The sequence below is a fragment of the Lissotriton helveticus genome, chromosome 1_1, assembly GCF_964261635.1.
Source record: "Lissotriton helveticus chromosome 1_1, aLisHel1.1, whole genome shotgun sequence".
NCBI lineage: Eukaryota > Metazoa > Chordata > Amphibia > Caudata > Salamandridae > Lissotriton > Lissotriton helveticus.
Genome location: NC_136057.1, coordinates 224,265,191 through 224,282,954, shown reverse-complemented (window position 1 = coordinate 224,282,954; position 17,764 = coordinate 224,265,191). Strand labels below are relative to the sequence as shown.

The 17,764-nt window shown below is 46.3% G+C and overlaps 1 pseudogene; it reads left to right on the top strand.

Annotated features, from left to right (window-relative positions):
• Positions 1-9,623: 9,623 nt before the first annotated feature.
• On the top strand, positions 9,624-10,636 carry LOC144768596 (nucleoside diphosphate kinase B-like; annotated as a pseudogene).
• The last annotated feature ends 7,128 nt before the right edge of the window (positions 10,637-17,764 follow it).

Genomic DNA, 17,764 nt, shown 5'->3' with positions numbered 1-17,764 from the left:
TTGAAGTGTCTGAATCTATTCGCGAGTGTGTGGATAGGGGCGAGGAGGCCATGTTGGTCCTCCTCGACCTATCCGCAGCATTCGATACCATCTCACATGACACTCTGCTGATTCGCCTACAGGAGGTGGGTGTAGGAGGAACTCCCCTGGCTTGGGTGAAATCTTTCTTGTCTGATAGATTTCAACAGGTCTCCCTTGGACCTTTTGTTTCCTCCAAAAAATCATTGAGATGGGGAGTACCGCAGGGATCTGCCCTCAGTCCCCTTTTATTTAATGTATACCTGAGGCCATTGGCAGAGTTAGTCGAGGCGTGGGGCGTCAGAGTGATCTCCTATGCTGATGATACTCAGCTTGTGTTTTCTTTTAGGGATCACTCTGACAGCACCATGGCCCACTTCCGCCATTGTCTGGTTAACATCGCCTCATGGATGTCCACTAATAACTTAAAATTGAACACCGACAAAACTGAGGTGCTATTTTTTAACCAAAAGTCTCCTATTCCCTCCAACATTTGGTGGCCCTCCCAACTCAATCCCCTCCCTGTACCTGTGCAAGCTGCCCGTAACTTGGGTTTCCAATTTGACACAGCATTGTCTTGCAAAACCCAAATCACTAAGGTTTCATCAGCCTGTTTTGATAAACTCCGAATGATTAAAAAAATCATTCCTTTTATACCTCTCGCTTCCGGCAGAGCAGTTGTACATGCTCTAATTACATCCCACCTGGATTATTCCAACAGCCTTTATGTTGGTGCCCCTGCATATCTCATTAACCAGCTGCAACTTGTGCAGAATTCAGCAGCCCGGCTGATATGTAACATCCCTTATCGCCACTCGATTTCACCCTACCTAGCCAAACTCCACTGGCTACCTGTGAGATATCGCATTCAGTTCAAGGCTCTAGTCCTGGCCTTTAGAGCTCTTAACGATCGTGGCCCGGCCTTCTTAAGGCATAGAATCAGACGATCTCTTGCTATGAGGGATTTAAGATCCAACCATCTTGGACTCATGTTCTGCCCTCGCTTTCGTCTGGCCCGAACAGGCGGTAGAGCATTCGTCGTGGCCACTTCCAGATTGTGGAATGCTCTGCCAGTAGAACTTAGACTCCTGTCATCCGAGGTTGTTTTCCGCAGTAAACTCAAAACCTGTTTTTTCTCTCAGATTTAACCGGCAGGAACTCTCTACTGAACCTTCTGGGACCTCACTTGCTGTCAGCGCCGGGACACCCCCGTTGGGGGTAGCTGTTATGCGCTTTACAAATGACTAAATAATAAATAATAATAATAATTTGTCAGACACATAAAACAAATTATAAAGTAGATATATCCTAAGAGACCAGTCCAACCAATTCAAATTGCATGTGCCGTGATGTATTAGTGGGGATATCTCGTGCCATTTGCTCATCACCCTTTGCTCACCCGACCACAGTAAAACACTTACAAGTGACTGGTGTCCACTGCGTAGCTTTATTAATATACCAAAACACCATTTCATTTGTGGGTAAAACCTCCCACATTGACCATTTTTATGAAATTGACCTTTTATTAAATTCACACATAAATGATGCGCTCCATACATATGCGCCACAGGTTAACATGTATTTACAATTCAGCATCTCTAGAGGCGTGTTGTACCAGCAGGACACAACACCACCCCCTTTCTAAGCACCAGCTACTAGGGTAGGGCCAGAGAGTCCAGGACCACCAGCAGGACGGCCCCCTCTCCCGCCAGCCCAGATCCGCCATAACTGCCGTCCCTGCTTCAGGGTCATCCATTTTCCGGCCAAAAAGAGTCCCCCGGCCTTTTCTCTTATCCGGGACCCCGCCACTCACTATTGAACTTAGGGATGGGTGGGTGGGCAACTGTTGCTCCGGCTAGCCTCCCTGTGCTGAAGGCGAGAGACAAAGAGGGCTACTCCCTGGGGCACTGTAATTTTAATACCTTGGGGGGAGGGCTCTCAGACGCCCACCTGGCATCTCACATTACTGAGAGACCCTCCCCATGACATTAGCCTGGAGAATCGAAACTCTCCAGTAGTAGCCTGGAGAATCGAAACTCTCCTGCCAGGCACGGAATCCCACAAAAGGCCCCCTCCCCTAGCCGGGGGGGTGGCCTCTCATAGTGGGGATATCTCGTGCCATTTGCTCATCACCCTTTGCTCACCCGACCACAGTAAAACACTTACAAGTGACTGCTGTCCACTGCATAGCTTTATTATTATACCAAAACACCATTTCATTTGTGGGTAAAACCTCCCACATTGACCATTTTTATGAAATTGACCTTTTATTAAATTCACACATAAATGATGCGCTCCATACATATGCGCCACAGGTTAACATGTATTTACAATTCAGCATCTCTAGAGGCGTGTTGTACCAGCAGGACACAACACCACCCCCTTTCTAAGCACCAGCTACTAGGGAAGGGCCAGAGAGTCCAGGACCACCAGCAGGACGGCCCCCTCTCCCGCCAGCCCAGAGCCGCCATAACTTCCGTCCCTGCTTCAGGGTCATCCATTTTCCGGCCAAAAAGAGTCCCCCGGCCTTTTCTCTTATCCGGGACCCCGCCACTAACTATTAAACTTAGGGATGGGTGGGTGGGCAACTGTTGCTCCGGCTAGCCTCCCTGTGCTGAAGGCGAGAGACAAAGAGGGCTACTCCCTGGGGCACTGTCATTTTAATACCTTGGAGGGAGGGCTCTCAGACGCCCACCTGGCATCTCACATTACTGAGAGACCCTCCCCATTACATTAGCCTGGAGAATCGAAACTCTCCAGTAGTAGCCTGGAGAATCGAAACTCTCCTGCCAGGCACGGAATCCCACTATAGGCCCCCCTCCCCTAGCCGTGGGGGTGGCCTCTCATAGTGGGGATATCTCGTGCCATTTGCTCATCACCGTTTGCTCACCCGACCACAGTAAAACCCTTACAAGTGACTGGTGTCCACTTCGTAGCTTTATTATTATACCAAAACACCATTTCATTTGTGGGTAAAACCTCCCACATTGACCATTTTTATGAAATTGACCTTTTATTAAATTCACACATAAATGATGCGCTCCATACATATGCGCCACAGGTTAACATGTATTTACAATTCAGCATCTCTAGAGGCGTGTTGTACCAGCAGGACACAACACCACCCCCTTTCTAAGCACCAGCTACTAGGGAAGGGCCAGAGAGTCCAGGACCACCAGCAGGACGGCCCCCTCTCCCGCCAGCCCAGAGCCGCCATAACTGCCTTCCCTGCTTCAGGGTCATCCATTTTCTGGCCAAAAAGAGTCCCCCGGCCTTTTCTCTTATCCGGGACCCCGCCACAGGGCAAGAAGCCCCTCTGGCGCTCTTGCACTCCCCCCACACTAATGCTCTGCTACTCTTCCAAGGTGTAAGGCAATGGCCCCCAGAATGGTTTGCACAAACACTTCCAACCCTGCCTTGGACAGGTGCGTCCCCCCTGACCGGTACTCATCTGAGGTCAATGTCTGCAGCAGGCTATGTCTGACAACATGTATCGGTGACCCCCTCAACAGTTTTTCAACTTCCCTATTCATTTTCCTCACCGACGTGTTCACTGCGGGAGATAGAACATCACCCCCCCATACTCTCCGAGTGAGCACCTCCGACCAAATAATTGTGGTGCCCGGCAATACCTTCCTGATCCATGCAAGTAGAGAGAATAAGGCCTCCTTGGCTCCCCTCCTGCCCCCAGGGATCATGCCTTCCGCCCCTGAGTGAATAACCAGCACATCTGGAATAGGCAAACCTTTGTTGAGCGCACTCCGCAAATGAGATGAAACATCCTCGGTCCGCTGCCCCTCAATCCCTAACCAATTATGGACAATTCCCATGGCCCTTTGCAACTTGTCCACCCTGGACTCTATGAACCATTGCCCTGCTCCGAGTATGACCGAATCTCCACACCAGCATACTTGCGTCCTCTGACTTGCAACCACTGCGTGCGAGCCCAAAAAAGAATAGAAAAAGAAAGAGGTGCATAAATACCAATGTGCTGCAAATACCGACACTACCTACACCAGCTGTGGTCGCACATAGCGCTCAAAACACGATGAACTCCACCTGCCCATCTTCTTAATTGCGCTTGATGAGAGTCTCAATTCCGCTGCTGTAGTGGCCGCCCCAATACGGAACGAATGTGATGTGAAATGAGCTATGTCCTCACCCAATAATTCCAGAGCCCGCTTACATATTCGTGTGAACTGGAATCTCGTCAAAGGTGTACCATCTGCGTGCACCAACAGCCTATCATCATCACATCCTGGCCTAATCTGCAGGAACCTCCCCAGCAACATCACTGGGCAGTAACCTGGCCCCTGAACTGCTCTTAATTGCACCCATACCCCTTTCCCAAGCGGGTCTGTTTTCGACCTCCGCACTCTCACCTGCAGTAATTCTGCGGCCACCACCACATCCCCCACAGCCATTCCCCCTTGTTTGTCCATCTTGGAGCTTGGCACTATCTCTGATATCCGGAATGCCCCAAAGAATGCTAAAGAATAGGCTAAGCGCAACAATTGCTCCTCATAATGCAACCTACATACCTGTGGTAACACCCCCAAAATATTCACCAACCTTTTGGAATCTATTGGTCTCCTGGTATCCTTCACCTTTGGAGCCAGTCGCTCCCAACCTCTCATAGCCCTTCTAACTCTAAGGTCCTTAGTGGGATCCGTTACTCCTTTTATCCCCGCAAAGAAGGCTATTGCCAACAATTGTCTGCGCACCAGAGTCAAGGACCTTCACTCCTCTTTCTGGCTGAATATGACCCTGAGAACCCCCTGCGGTGTAAACTCCCCTGCACCCCCGTTGCTCTGCAAGACTGCCATGTAAACCTGCCAAGCATTTTCATACCTACTCTTAGTCTTGGGTGCAACCGAAGCCGCTATGAGATCGGAAGCAATGGGGCACCAAGCTTCCACAGACTTTCCGGGAATGCCGTCATCTGAACGTCTGCTTGTGGCCATCGCGCTCTGAATTCTGTCAACTTAAAACGAGACAGGGAGTCAGCTACTGTGTTTACCACACCTGGCACATGCTTGGCAGTAAAATGCACATTACGCCTGAGGCACTCCCGCACCAACACTTTTAACAAACGGAGTAACCACGGGCATTTTGCCCTTTGGGTGTTCACCGCCAGGACCACTGACATACTGTCTGACCAAAACACAATTTGCTTATTTTCCAGCAATGTACCCCATATCTGAAGTGCCACTATTATGGGAAATAACTCCAGGAATGTGATATTGCGGACCAACCCTCTCCTGAACCAATCCTCCGGCCAATGCTGCATACACCACCTTGTTCCTAGCACTGCCCCGAACCCGACACTGCCCGCTGCATCCGTATAAAGCTCTAATTCTCTATTGTCCTGTGCCGGTTGTTGCCATATCACTGAACCATTGAAGTGCTCCAAGAAATCCCTTCCATGTGACCAAATCATCTTTCACTTCAGCTGTCAGCCTAGTGTGGTGGTGTTTTTCCATCAATCCTGACATTGCCCTGGCTATATTCCTTGAAAAGACCCTGCCCATCGGTATCACCCGCAGTGAGAAATTAAGTTGACCCACCAACACCTGCAATTGATGCAGTGTAACCTTGCGTGCCCTTAAGCATTGGTCCATAGACCCTTGAAAAGCCTTAATTTTGTCCAGCGGTAATCTGCACACGCCTTCCACCGTGTCTATCTCGATACCTAAGAAAGTCAATTGTGTCGCTGGTCCCTCTGTCTTCCCTTCCGCCAACGGCAACCCCAATGCCTCCGCCATCCGCTGAAAACCCACCAATGCCTCTTGACAATCTGACGAGCCTGCCGGTCCCATAAAAAGGAAATCATCCAAGTAATGCACGATCTCTTGCGTGTCCACTGCTTCCCTCACTGTCCATTCCAAAAAATGACTGAATGTTTCGAATATTGCACATGCAATGGAACAACCCATAGGCATACATAAATCCACAAAGAAATTGCCATCAAATGTGAAGCCTAGCAATCTAGTGTCATCTGGATGCACCGGCAAGAGGCGAAAGGCTGACTCAATATCAGCTTTAGCCATCAGTGCCCCCCCCCTCCCAATCTCTGCAGTTTCTTAATCGCAGTGTCAAAAGTGGTGTAGCGAACCGTACACAAATCTGGATCTAGCCCCTCATTGACTGACTTGCCCGATGGACTCGACAAGTTGTGTATGAGACGATATTTCCCCACTTCCTTCTTTTGCACCAGCCCCAATGGTGAACAGACCAGTTCCTGCCTTGGCAATGTCTGGAAAGGACCCGCCACCCTCCCCAACGCTATCTCCTTTTCAATTTTTTCCCAAGTCGCTTCTGGGTTCCTTATCACTGACAGTTGGTTGCGAGGGGGAGCTGCACTTGGCACTGCGGCAGACGGGATGTGAAAACCAGTTTTAAAACCTTCATACAAAAATTGCGCTTCTGCCCCCCTCTCATATCTGGCGAGCAGGTGTGCTAATACTGGCAGGTGTATGGCAGTGGGCAAGTTCTGATCTTTATTGGGCAGGGCGAGGTTTTGGTTGAGCGGTAGCTGTGGGAGGGCGGTGTTCCTTGGGCTTTCCCCCTTTCTTGAAACACTTAATCTCTGGGTGCCCGAGCATCCCACAGAAGGAGCAAATGTGCTTGAACTTACATGCTGTTCCTCTATTACATTCATTCTTGTTGAATTGCCAACATGCTTGCTTCTTGTCCCCTTCTCCCCTGTCTCCCCGAAAGGAATGTGTTGGTTTGCTAACTGGCACCGCCGAATAAAACTCCCCATGCCATATATTAATCTCCCGCTGGTCCCATGCTACTTCAGGCCTCACTGCTTTCATCTGCCTGAACTTTGTGTCATATTGCAACCAGGCCGTCCCCTGAAAATCTGAAGCTACCCCATGAATAAATGACATGTAGCTTATCAACTGAGCTGCCAATGCAGAGAACCGCTCGACCATAATTGCTGCGTAAATAGCAAACCCAGTCACCCAGTTCTTCAACGACCATTCCACCCAAACCTTTTTTTCTTTCAGTTCCCCATCTTTACCCGACCTGGACTTCCCCGGGACCACACCCGCATGAATCAAATCAAAGACATCCACATATTCCCCTTTAAAGATCTTCTCCCTTGTATATGCAGGCACATGCCAAGTTATACTTGCTGACGGTGACACTGCCAATGAAGTTGAACCGTATAACACCGGGCTATGTAGTAGAGGAGCGTGCACCGATGCCACCGTCGCCAGGGGGGGGCGGTGGTGTCATCGTAACTAGCCCCGTCCCCATGGCCCCTGAGTTACTCACTGGGCCCTGAGCCTTGGTAGCCACCACCATCGGCGATTGCAATACTCCCCCTGACTGGACCCACACCTGAGCCACCCCACCACCTTGTGTCGGCACCACAGGGGACTGTATTGTTTCCACCGGAGTCCGCGATGCGGTACCAGACGCGGCTCCCCCCTCCCCCTGTAACCCCGTATTTGCCTGGCTACTAGCCTCCCCGGCTGGCCCTGTTGTCATCACCGCACTCTGTGTATGCCCCCCCATAAGGGACAACCCGCCTTCTTCTGAGCCTGTTTGCGCGCCCACATCAGTCACCCGCATATTGTCCGTGACCACCAGGCGCTGGCCCACTGCCATTGCCTCACCTGGAAGGGTCGCTCGCGGTTCCGAGACCCGCTTGGTCTTCTCCTGATGCGTGTCTTTAAAACGAATAGGCGTCCACCGTACGCATTTTGGCAAGGGAGGCTCCTGCTGCCCGCTTGTTCCTGCATCCTGGGATAGAGTCTTCAGGGCCCAATCAATACCTCCTTTCTTTGCGACCTCCCACAATGCCGCCAACGAGCGGAATTCCTCTGTTGTTGCTGGGGCCTCCTTGCCCCCCGTGTCCTTTTGGGCGGCATCCCGTCTACTAAAAAAAGAAGGCAAAATTATTAACTGGTCAATACTTCCATGCCCCTTCAACAGGCCTTGCACCGGGTTGCCTCTTTTTCCCGTGCCGGCCACGCCCCTTTTACCCGGACACCAGAGCTACTTACCGCCATAATGCCCCCCCCGGTCTACAGGTTAAGTACCCCAGGGGTATCGCGCCCCCCCGCCAATGACGTCACCTACCATGCCCATCAATCCCCTTTTTGCATGCCAGCATATCCACCATTGTCGCGCTCCTTCCTTAGCTTATGCCCCATTATGCCCCCATTAGGCCCCCAACTGTTATTAATCTAATTTGCGATTTCCCCCTCATGAATTATTACTGTGCCTATTGTGAAGCGCTCTGACACCTTTGGGTTAAGTGTGCGCTATATAAAAAAGGAAGACAGCGCCCCCTCTGTTCCTGGACCGCGCTCCCCCAGCTGCGCCTATTATGAAGCGCTCTGACACCTTTGGGTAAAGCCGGCGCCATATGAAATCGAAGGCAGAGCCACTCTGTGCTACCGGCCGCGCATCCTCAGCTGTGCCTATTGTGAAGCGCTCGGACATGGAAGACGGTGCCCCCTCTGTGCCCGGGCCGCAGTTCCCCAGCTGTGCCTATTATGAAGGGCTCTGACACCATTCGGGTTAATTCTAGCTATATAGCTTTAAGACAGCGCCACCGCTTTGCAACCGGGCCACGATTCTCGGGAATCGGAGACAAACTACCCCCCCCCCCACGCCCACAGATACGGGCACACACGCTCTAACACCTTTGGGTGACTCCTTTGGGTAAATTCAGCGCTATAAACTTGGAGACAGCGCCACCTATATGCAACCGGGCCGCGCTTCCCTGTATTATCCTAAAATAACCCTCACAACAAATACACAAATTTTTTGGGATATTATTGACCGGCCTCGAACCCTGCTTTCTTCTGCCCGAAGACCGAAGCCTCTCTCTGCATGCTACGCGGTCCGCCATCAACCGCTCCTCTCCCCACATCTAAGCAACGAGCTGCGCCCCCCGTGTCCGCACTGTCGCTGCCCCCCTGCCATGCCCATATAGCTCCATATTTACGAAAAACAATTTTGATAATACCAGCATACACTTTAAATGAAGCCTACACCGAAACAACAATTTTTTGATAATACCAGCATACACTTTGGAACCCGAGTCTCCCGGCCCAAAAGCAGCCGCTTTGTTCTCCACGCTATGGCCTCTCACCTGCTGATTGCACCAGCGCCGCCGGGCCTGTCCCTTCACTGCTTGGCAACTGTTGCTCCGGCTAGCCTCCCTGTGCTGAAGGCGAGAGACAAAGAGGGCTACTCCCTGGGGCACTGTAATTTTAATACCTTGGGGGGGAGGTCTCTCAGACGCCCACCTGGCATCTCACATTACTGAGAGACCCTCCCCATGACATTAGCCTGGAGAATCGAAATTCTCCAGTAGTAGCCTGGAGAATCGAAACTCCCCTGCCAGGCACATAATCCCACTAAAGGCCCCCCTCCCCTAGCCGCGGGGGTGGCCTCTCAAAACAATACATTTCTTCATAACACCACTTCTGAATGCAGAATATGGTAAGTATTGGACAGTAACATTAGAAAGTAACTCAATACTTTTTCCCTTTCAAGAAAGTCCTTCCTCTTTTTGCTCCCTCTCGCTCAGCTCTGCCTACATTGACAGAGTCTAAAGCACTTCCTGCAGCATAAACATGCCTGGTAACGGTATCACAGAACGCACTTTCATTTGCATCAAATGGTGTTCAACAGGGCCTGGCGGGAGATAAAATTAAGCGCTTTGAGCAAAAGGGCTACCATGAAGTTTATGCAGGCCTCCAGTGAACTTCTGAAGGAACATTAGGGCATATTACCAAGCAATAGCGATAATTATCGCTATTGCTTGGTTAGAGAGAAAATTTTACCGCTAAGCTGCGGCGATTTTTACCGCAGATAAACCTTGGTATTACCAAGGTTTATCACAAATGCGATAAAAAACGGCCGCAATGCATGAATATCGCTGAAAAGTCAGCAATATTCATGCATTACCGAGCTAATGCTCTTAGCCATGTTATCCACCTCCCATTGGATAACATGGCTAAGAACTGCTCAGGGGCAGGTGTTAGCTTTTGGAGATATTCGCGCTTAGCGCGAATATCTCCAAAAGTTGGTAATAGGAGATAGCGATGTTAGCGACTGTTTCCAGTCGCTAACATCTTGGCACGCCCACTTTGCATGTCATTAGTGATAAATATCACTGACATGCAAAGTGGGGCCCAAGATGGTCGCTATCTCCTACTAGCTGTTGCTAACTGCTGTTAGCGACAGCTAGGTAATAGGGAGATAATTTTATCTCCGCTTTCTTGGTTTTTAAAGCCAAAAAAGCGGAGATAAACTCCCTTGATAATATGCTCCATTATATTGACCTGAAGGATCGCCCGTTGTACCCTGGCATGGTGAAATACGTGGGCTCTGCCACTGTTGTGCCTATGGTCTGGGAAGAATTTAATGTGGTGAAGACTGGCTGGGTAATGCTGGGAGAGACCAACCTGGTTGATTCCAAACCAGGGACCATCCGAGTAGACTTCAGCATCCAGGTTGGCAGGAACATATGCAATGGCATTGACTCTGTGTAAAGTGCCAAAAAGGAGATCAAACTGTGGTTCAAGCAAGAAGAGCTGATTACTTACACAGCTGCGCCAACAAGTAGATCAATGAGGGGAACTGAGGCATAAGGTCCCTTCATCGCCTCTTCGTTTAAAGCCCATTACCTGGAGGGAGCACCTTATGCTTTTATTGCCTTGTTTTTCTCAGCTCGAAGCAATTTGTAATAAACACTTCGCCGGAAAAAAAAGTCCTTCCACGGGAAGTTAAAGTCCACGGGGCATATTACCAACCAATAGAGATAATTTTTGTCTCTAACTTGTTTAGAGACAAAAATTATCGCCGCAAATCGGCGATTTTTATCGGGTTTATCGCAAATGCGATAAAAAACGGCCGCAATGCATGAATATCGCTGAAAAGTCCGCGATATTCATGCATTATCGAGCAAATGCTCTTAGCCATGTTATCCACCTCCCATTGGATAACATGGCTAAGAACTGCTCCTGGGCAAGTGTTAGCTTTTGGAGATATTCGCGCTTAGCGCGAATATCTCCAAAAGTTGGTAATAGGAGATAGCGATGTTAGCGACTGTTTTCAGTCGCTAACATCTTGGCACGCCCACTTTGCATGTCATTAGTGATAAATATCACTGACATGCAAAGCGGGGCCCAAGATGGTCACTATCTCCTATTAGTTGTCGCTAACTTGTGTTAGCGACGGCTTGGTAATAGGGAGATAATTTTATCTCCGCTTTCTTGGCTTTTAAAGCCAAAAAAGCGGAGATAAAGCCCCTTGATAATATGCCCCATATTTCTTACACAAATTTACTAATCAGGACTTGGGCTTGTGCCGCATTCCTGTCAAGTACACATGCATTAACTCCAAGTAAGTTTAATTCGGATTTCTTAATCACATATTTTAGGTGAACCATAGCATATACTTGAGGTGGGTATGAGGAAAATTAATCAGTTCAATAAAAGGAGATTTGTGTGCGCTGTGCAGAAAAAAAAGGAAAAGAGGAGAGGTGAAAGAGGTTCAGACGTGCTGTTTGTTTAAAAAAAAAAAAGAATGAATTAAAATAAACTTCACCAATGACGTCCGTTTAGAGGGTCACCTCATTACATCGAGGTCATAAAAAAGCCCACAGATGGGAAATGAACAAAGGATAACCCTTGTATATTTTCGAATTGTCATGAAGTGCTTGGCTGATAGGGGTACAATTGTAACTGAGATGCTGAGACCAGGGAGAAACATTCTAAAAGGACATAACACATTTTCTCTTACATATTACACAGGCTTCCATTGTCAGCAAAACAGCTTTTGAATGTAGCCTAGCGGGGTAGTCACGTTCACAAATTCTCTTCACGAGCAGCTGACGCACCAAATAGGATGATGGGAATAGTAGTTCTAACCCAGGGCAGATGTTAAGGAGAGACTTGTCTCTGTCTCACATAATTGCCATTTCCTCGCAATATTGCATCTTAATGTACAGTCTAGGTGGGTGCTATGTAATGAGCATCCCTGTGATACATGACCGAAAATGTGTTTTTGGCTAAAAGGTAAATAAAGGACCGAAGAGGTCAGGTAAGTTTATGGCAGACAGTGAGCGATCAGGAATATACATGTGTCTGTGACAGTAATTTATAAACTAAGGATTTCTGGCATTCCATTCAAACCAAAGTGACCTATGTTGTATTTCAATATGAAAATGGCTTTAAAATCTTGCTCATTATGTTGATACTCATTAAAGTGTTTGATAAGAGGCACTGTCATCACCTTGCTGTGAGTTCAGGACTTCTGTTGGCCTATACGCTTGTAGAATTTCCGGCTAGTTCGCTCTATATAAAGTAAATCAATCAATCAGGTTTCTTGTGAACTGTTAGGGTGTCAAGACCTTCTAGGGGTGGGATCTGCAGGCCAGTTGAAGAGCCAGGACTTGAGGTCCTTCCTGAATTAAGGCAGTGACGGTGATTGCCTGAGATACAGAGACAGGGAGTTCCAGGTCTTCGCAGAGAGGTAGGAGAAGGATCTTCCTCCAGCCCAGGGCCAAATGATAATATTCATCAGGTTTTTGGTTTTTAAATTTGAAACAATTTTATGTATGGGTTGTGTGCCATGATGATCAAGTAGAGGGCCCTCGATAGTTGGGGAACAGCAAGACCACTCCCCACACCGGAAGTGACCCGTAATAGATGGTAAATTACAAAGATCTCCGATGGTATTCTTTTATGGTTGTTAGGGTGGTGTTTAGGCATGGATGATTTGGTCCCTAATATTTCATCTTCTTTGTAGTGCAAATATGGCAGGAGACAAAATAGTCTGTAGTGTTGATAAAATATTCTAATTTTGTCAGATGGTCTTTTTAAACTGATTGATGGCTGGACAAAAGGTGGGCACACATACCATGTTCTCTAGATGTTCCTTTTCTATTCCTTCTCTTGGAGGTAACCATGCCCTCTTTAAATAGTTTTTTAAAAATTTCTTTGGGCACCCTCCTTCAAATGATTTTATCTCCTCTGCATGCTTGAAATATTCTACTTTCCTAGTGCATGTTCTTCTGACTCTCAAAAATTGACCAAAAAGAAGATTTTCTCATAATTTAGGTGGGTGATTAATGTCATACCTTAAAAGGCTGCTTTTATGTGTGAGCTTCTTATATAGTGTTGTCCCCAACATTGCAGCCTCTGAAACAATCTCACTGTAAAGAAAAGTATCTGTTTTTGTCAAAAGTGATAGTAAAGTCCCTTCATGTAGAAGCCAACCATCAAAGTCATGCAGTTGCTCCTGGTCACCTGTCCATATTCAAAAGGTGTTGTTAATATATTAGAACTGTAGGAAAGAGTTGTTATTGTTTGCCAAAACTCCTCTTCCTGTACTTCTCTCCATGTATAAAATAACCACTTCTGGAGCAAAGGGGAAGCCCATGGTGGGGCCATTGATTTGAAGATAATCGTCTTCAATGAAAGAAAATAGTTCTTAGTGATAGAGCGCGGGTTCACCTGCTTAGTTACCATACTCACCTGGGCCCATTTACATTTACACTTTTAACAGGTGACCCTTTGCTAATCAAGATAATATTCGCTTTAGGACTTAACCTATACCTTGACTTGCCAATCCTTGTCACCGGTACCTAGAGTCCTAAGGGTTCAAGGGTGTTAGAATAATAGGTAGGAAAATAACATTTCCATTCATAAATAACCACAGACTCGGGAAAAGTTAAAACACTTTATCTATGTAAATTTCTAAATGTCAGAGCCCATATACATGCGATTAACCCCTTAGCTGCGGCGGTTATTCCGCCGCAGCGCTAAGGGGGAGGCGGGGCCATGCGGCGCTCCCGTACTCGTGACGGAACCGCTCAGTCACGGCCCTCGGGTGAGCTGTGCTTGTGACGGAACGGTTCCGTCACGGCCCCGCCCGCTCTTTAGAACGTCAGCGCAGGCGCGGAATTCGCGCTGCGCAGGTGCGGCAAGCGGGCCGTGACGGAACCGTTCCGTCACCAGCACAGCCCACCCGAGGCTCGTGACGGAATGGTTCCGTCACGAGCACACAAAGGGTTAAAGCCTTTTCAATCAGGAAGATAATGATCAAAGCAAATGACATGCAGAGAATTTATGAGATTGTCTTCAAGCATTGATATGTAGGAAGGGTAAAAAATGGAAACAATACGATGACATACCCACACAGAATTATATTTACCTAGAATGGTGCGAGGACCAACCCTGGCCACGGGCTGGGACAAAAAAACAGGACTCCCGATATTACAGACATTGACAGGACCAAACAGGTGCAGCTCAGGACAGGTGATGAACAGGACAGATGAGGATCAAATCAGGATAGACTCAGGTCAGGATAGATACCCTCAGCTAAATGCAACGCCAGCGTTACACCCCTTTCTGCGGCCAACAGTCGGACCCCGATTGGGTTATCGATTCCCCTCCCAAACCCCGATTGGGTTATCGATTCTTCTGACAGAGTGCCCCGCCAGCACCTCTGCTCTCGACCTCCTATAGCGTGCGTTGGGTCAGTGACAGGTCAGCTATTCGGACAAGTCGGACAATCTAACTAGCTAAGCCTACCTTAGTTATACCATTTTCCAGGGCAATGTACCACCCCCTAACATAAAAATTTTATATTATTTTCTTCCTCTGGAGAGTTCACAGGGTTATTTTACCATTCGCATCGCAGGCAAGACTGTCACTGGCACCAGTTCAATGCCATGAATTGAAGACTCTGGAGCTCTTCTGTGCAGATGCAGTTCTTTTCAATTTGGAATACAGTAGGGTTAGATCAGGCCCAAATACGAGCTAATAACAAAGTGAAAAAGAAACAGTTTTAGAACTAAGAATAAATTAATGCAGTGTATACCACTTATCTCTACACTATTCCCATTACTTTATTTTAACTACAGGGTTAATAGTTAGGCAGAACAAACTCGATTTAGTTAAAGCAACAGCAGGTGCAATAGTATGTAATCACATGAAGCAGCTATCTTTAATACTAGTGCGCAGCTGCACAGATTCCCACCAAAGCAGAGAGGACACCGCACCACGTGTGTGACAGACACATACACAATGAAATTCCCGGGTTGCGGTGGCCATTTTAATGCATTTGAGTTACTTTTAGTAAAAGCACATAGGCGAGCTTCCCCTAGATACTAGAAATGTCGTGTGGTGCAATTCTTAGTAATACGAGACATGTTGGTTAATACGTTACATGTTATTTCGAGAGGATTGAATCCAAGCAAGTCTCTATACTTATGAAACCTTGCTCCATCAATCCCCTCTTTGATGATATTTTATATCATCACAAATTACAGAAACAGATGCCAACTTTCAACATTCTCCCAGTTCAATTTCTTCAATTACTTTGGGAGTTCTCTTTTCACTTTTGTTCTGATAAACTTTCATTCTTTTATACATATCCCCTTTTAAATCTTCCATTTGAATTTCATCTAATTTTCTTTTTGTCCTCTTCTCATTTCATGTATACCTTTTTCTGTTTTTGCAACACTTGCACCAAATCATTATCACTAATATAGATAGTGATATTCCAATTATTGGGATCAGTACTTCACCTACAATGCTTCTACCTACATTAGAAAGCCAACTGCCTACAGAGGAGAGACCATCAGTAAGTCTCTTCCATGCACTATCAACTTCCAGCGGTTTCAATTCTTCTTCCAAATGAGTAATGTTCTTTACATACCTTCCACTTTCAACACTTTTATCAGGTATGTAAGTGCAACAATGTTTTGCCTTCAGCATTCTACAGACTCCACCCTCTTTTGTCAATAATATATCAAGAGCAAGTCGATTTTGTAAAACCATTGATCTGATCGCAACCAATTCGGTATTGATCAATAAAAATTCTCCAGCAGTACCAGTCGTTAAGCGATCAACCACTGTAGATAATTTACAAATTCTTTTTGTATTCAGAATTACTCCCACTTAAGGTATCAATGTACTAAATATTTCACCTACAATTTATGAAAAACTAGCTCTTTTGTATCGTGTTAGTTCATTTTTGTTTTCATTGCTTCCAGTGATTCTCCTTACATGGTATACTTTTGGGAATGATATTCCAAAATAGCATCTCCCATACCAATGATCAGGCGTCTTAAAATAAGCTTTGTCCCCACAAATGTAACACACTCCAGGAAATACTGGATCAGTTTCCCCTTTTAGTCCCCAACCCCCAATTATGAGGAAATTGTGTTCACTTTCACTGGAACCTATGAATACAGTGTTATACTCAGTTTTCTCTCTATGGAGACAGATTTTCCCTTTCGTTTCAAAATCTAGTGACATAGCAGCATGAGTCTTGCCAGTTGCCATAAATTCTTCCCTTTTTGCCCATTTGGGTATCTGGGGTTTCGGTTCATTGGCCTTTCTATGGAAATCCTGTTTCCTCTTCTCTACCAGATTTAAAAGTATATTTTCCTCTTCATGTAATTTTCAAGTTAAATTGTCTTTATGTGCTTCAGCTATATCTTTATTTTTTATTGTTAGAAAATGTTCACCCATGAATTGTGAATCTCTACTGCTAAGGACAGGGTTCATTTTTCTAGGTATAGGAATTTCAAGAAATATGACATCTAAATTAGAATAATAATACTGCAACTTTCCAGTTCTGTAAAACAGACTAGTTAATGCGCTACAGTAAATGCCATAGGTCAGGGGTAAATGATGGTAGGTAACACCTTCAGCTGCTGAGGTTGGTAATTTCATACAGACATAAAAATCACTAATTTGCTTTGTCTCTACATAGTGTACTAATAGATTAGCAAATACATTCATCTCAGTTTCATTTCTATTCCTAAAGTGATGTAATTCTATCTCATCTGGTGCTTCTAAGTCTACGCTATCTTGTTTGTGCTGTACTATCTTTCCGCGTATACTAGTGTTATTTTGCTTAGCAGCCATCAAGTAAGGTATTGCTACTGTCAGTCCTATCCATACTATAAGCATTATTAATACACTACTTATGCATATTCTACAGCATGTCTTTAAACAGTTTATTTTTGGGTTTCTGACAACGCTAGAATCAGCCATTTCTGACTAAGGAGTCTTAACCCCTCTTTGTAACTTTACACAGTCCCTTAACCTGTATATTTCTTTTTCAGGTTGGTCTCACTTCTTCGTCAGTCTGATCAGCAATTAATTCATCATCATTCTCATCACTTATTTATAAGTTTTTGAAGTCTTGAAGGATGACATATGCCCACTCAGGGCCTCTGAATTTATTATTAAGTCTTTGTAAAGGAGGACTCCTCCTTCTTGGCTTTTCGGTGGATGGTCCTGCTTGGCTGGTTATTTCATTTACTTGTTCTGGCTCTTCATTTATTGTTTTAAGGTGAAATTTTAGTCTCTTGATAAACCCAGGCCACTTATCTCCTTTCCTGAGTCTTTTGGCTGGCAATGTGCTTTGACTTTCTTCAGACGCTCTTTTGTTTTCATCCTGTTGTATCATACCTTGTTCAATGTTTTCTTCTGAATTCCTCTCTATCTGACTTTGTCCAGGGCTTATTTTCGTTTCTTCTGCCTGGGTACTAATCTGACCTTGTTCAGGAGCTTGCACAATTTTATTTTGACTTTGACTGTGACTTTGTTCACCTTCTTCTTTCTGAGCACGTTTTTCTACACTTATGCCCTAATGCCTATCTGTCCATCCCCAGACTCAGGAGCTTTGTTTGTTGTTTCAGACGTCTGAGTACATGGAACTCTCCTTATCTGATCCTCCTCAGAATTAC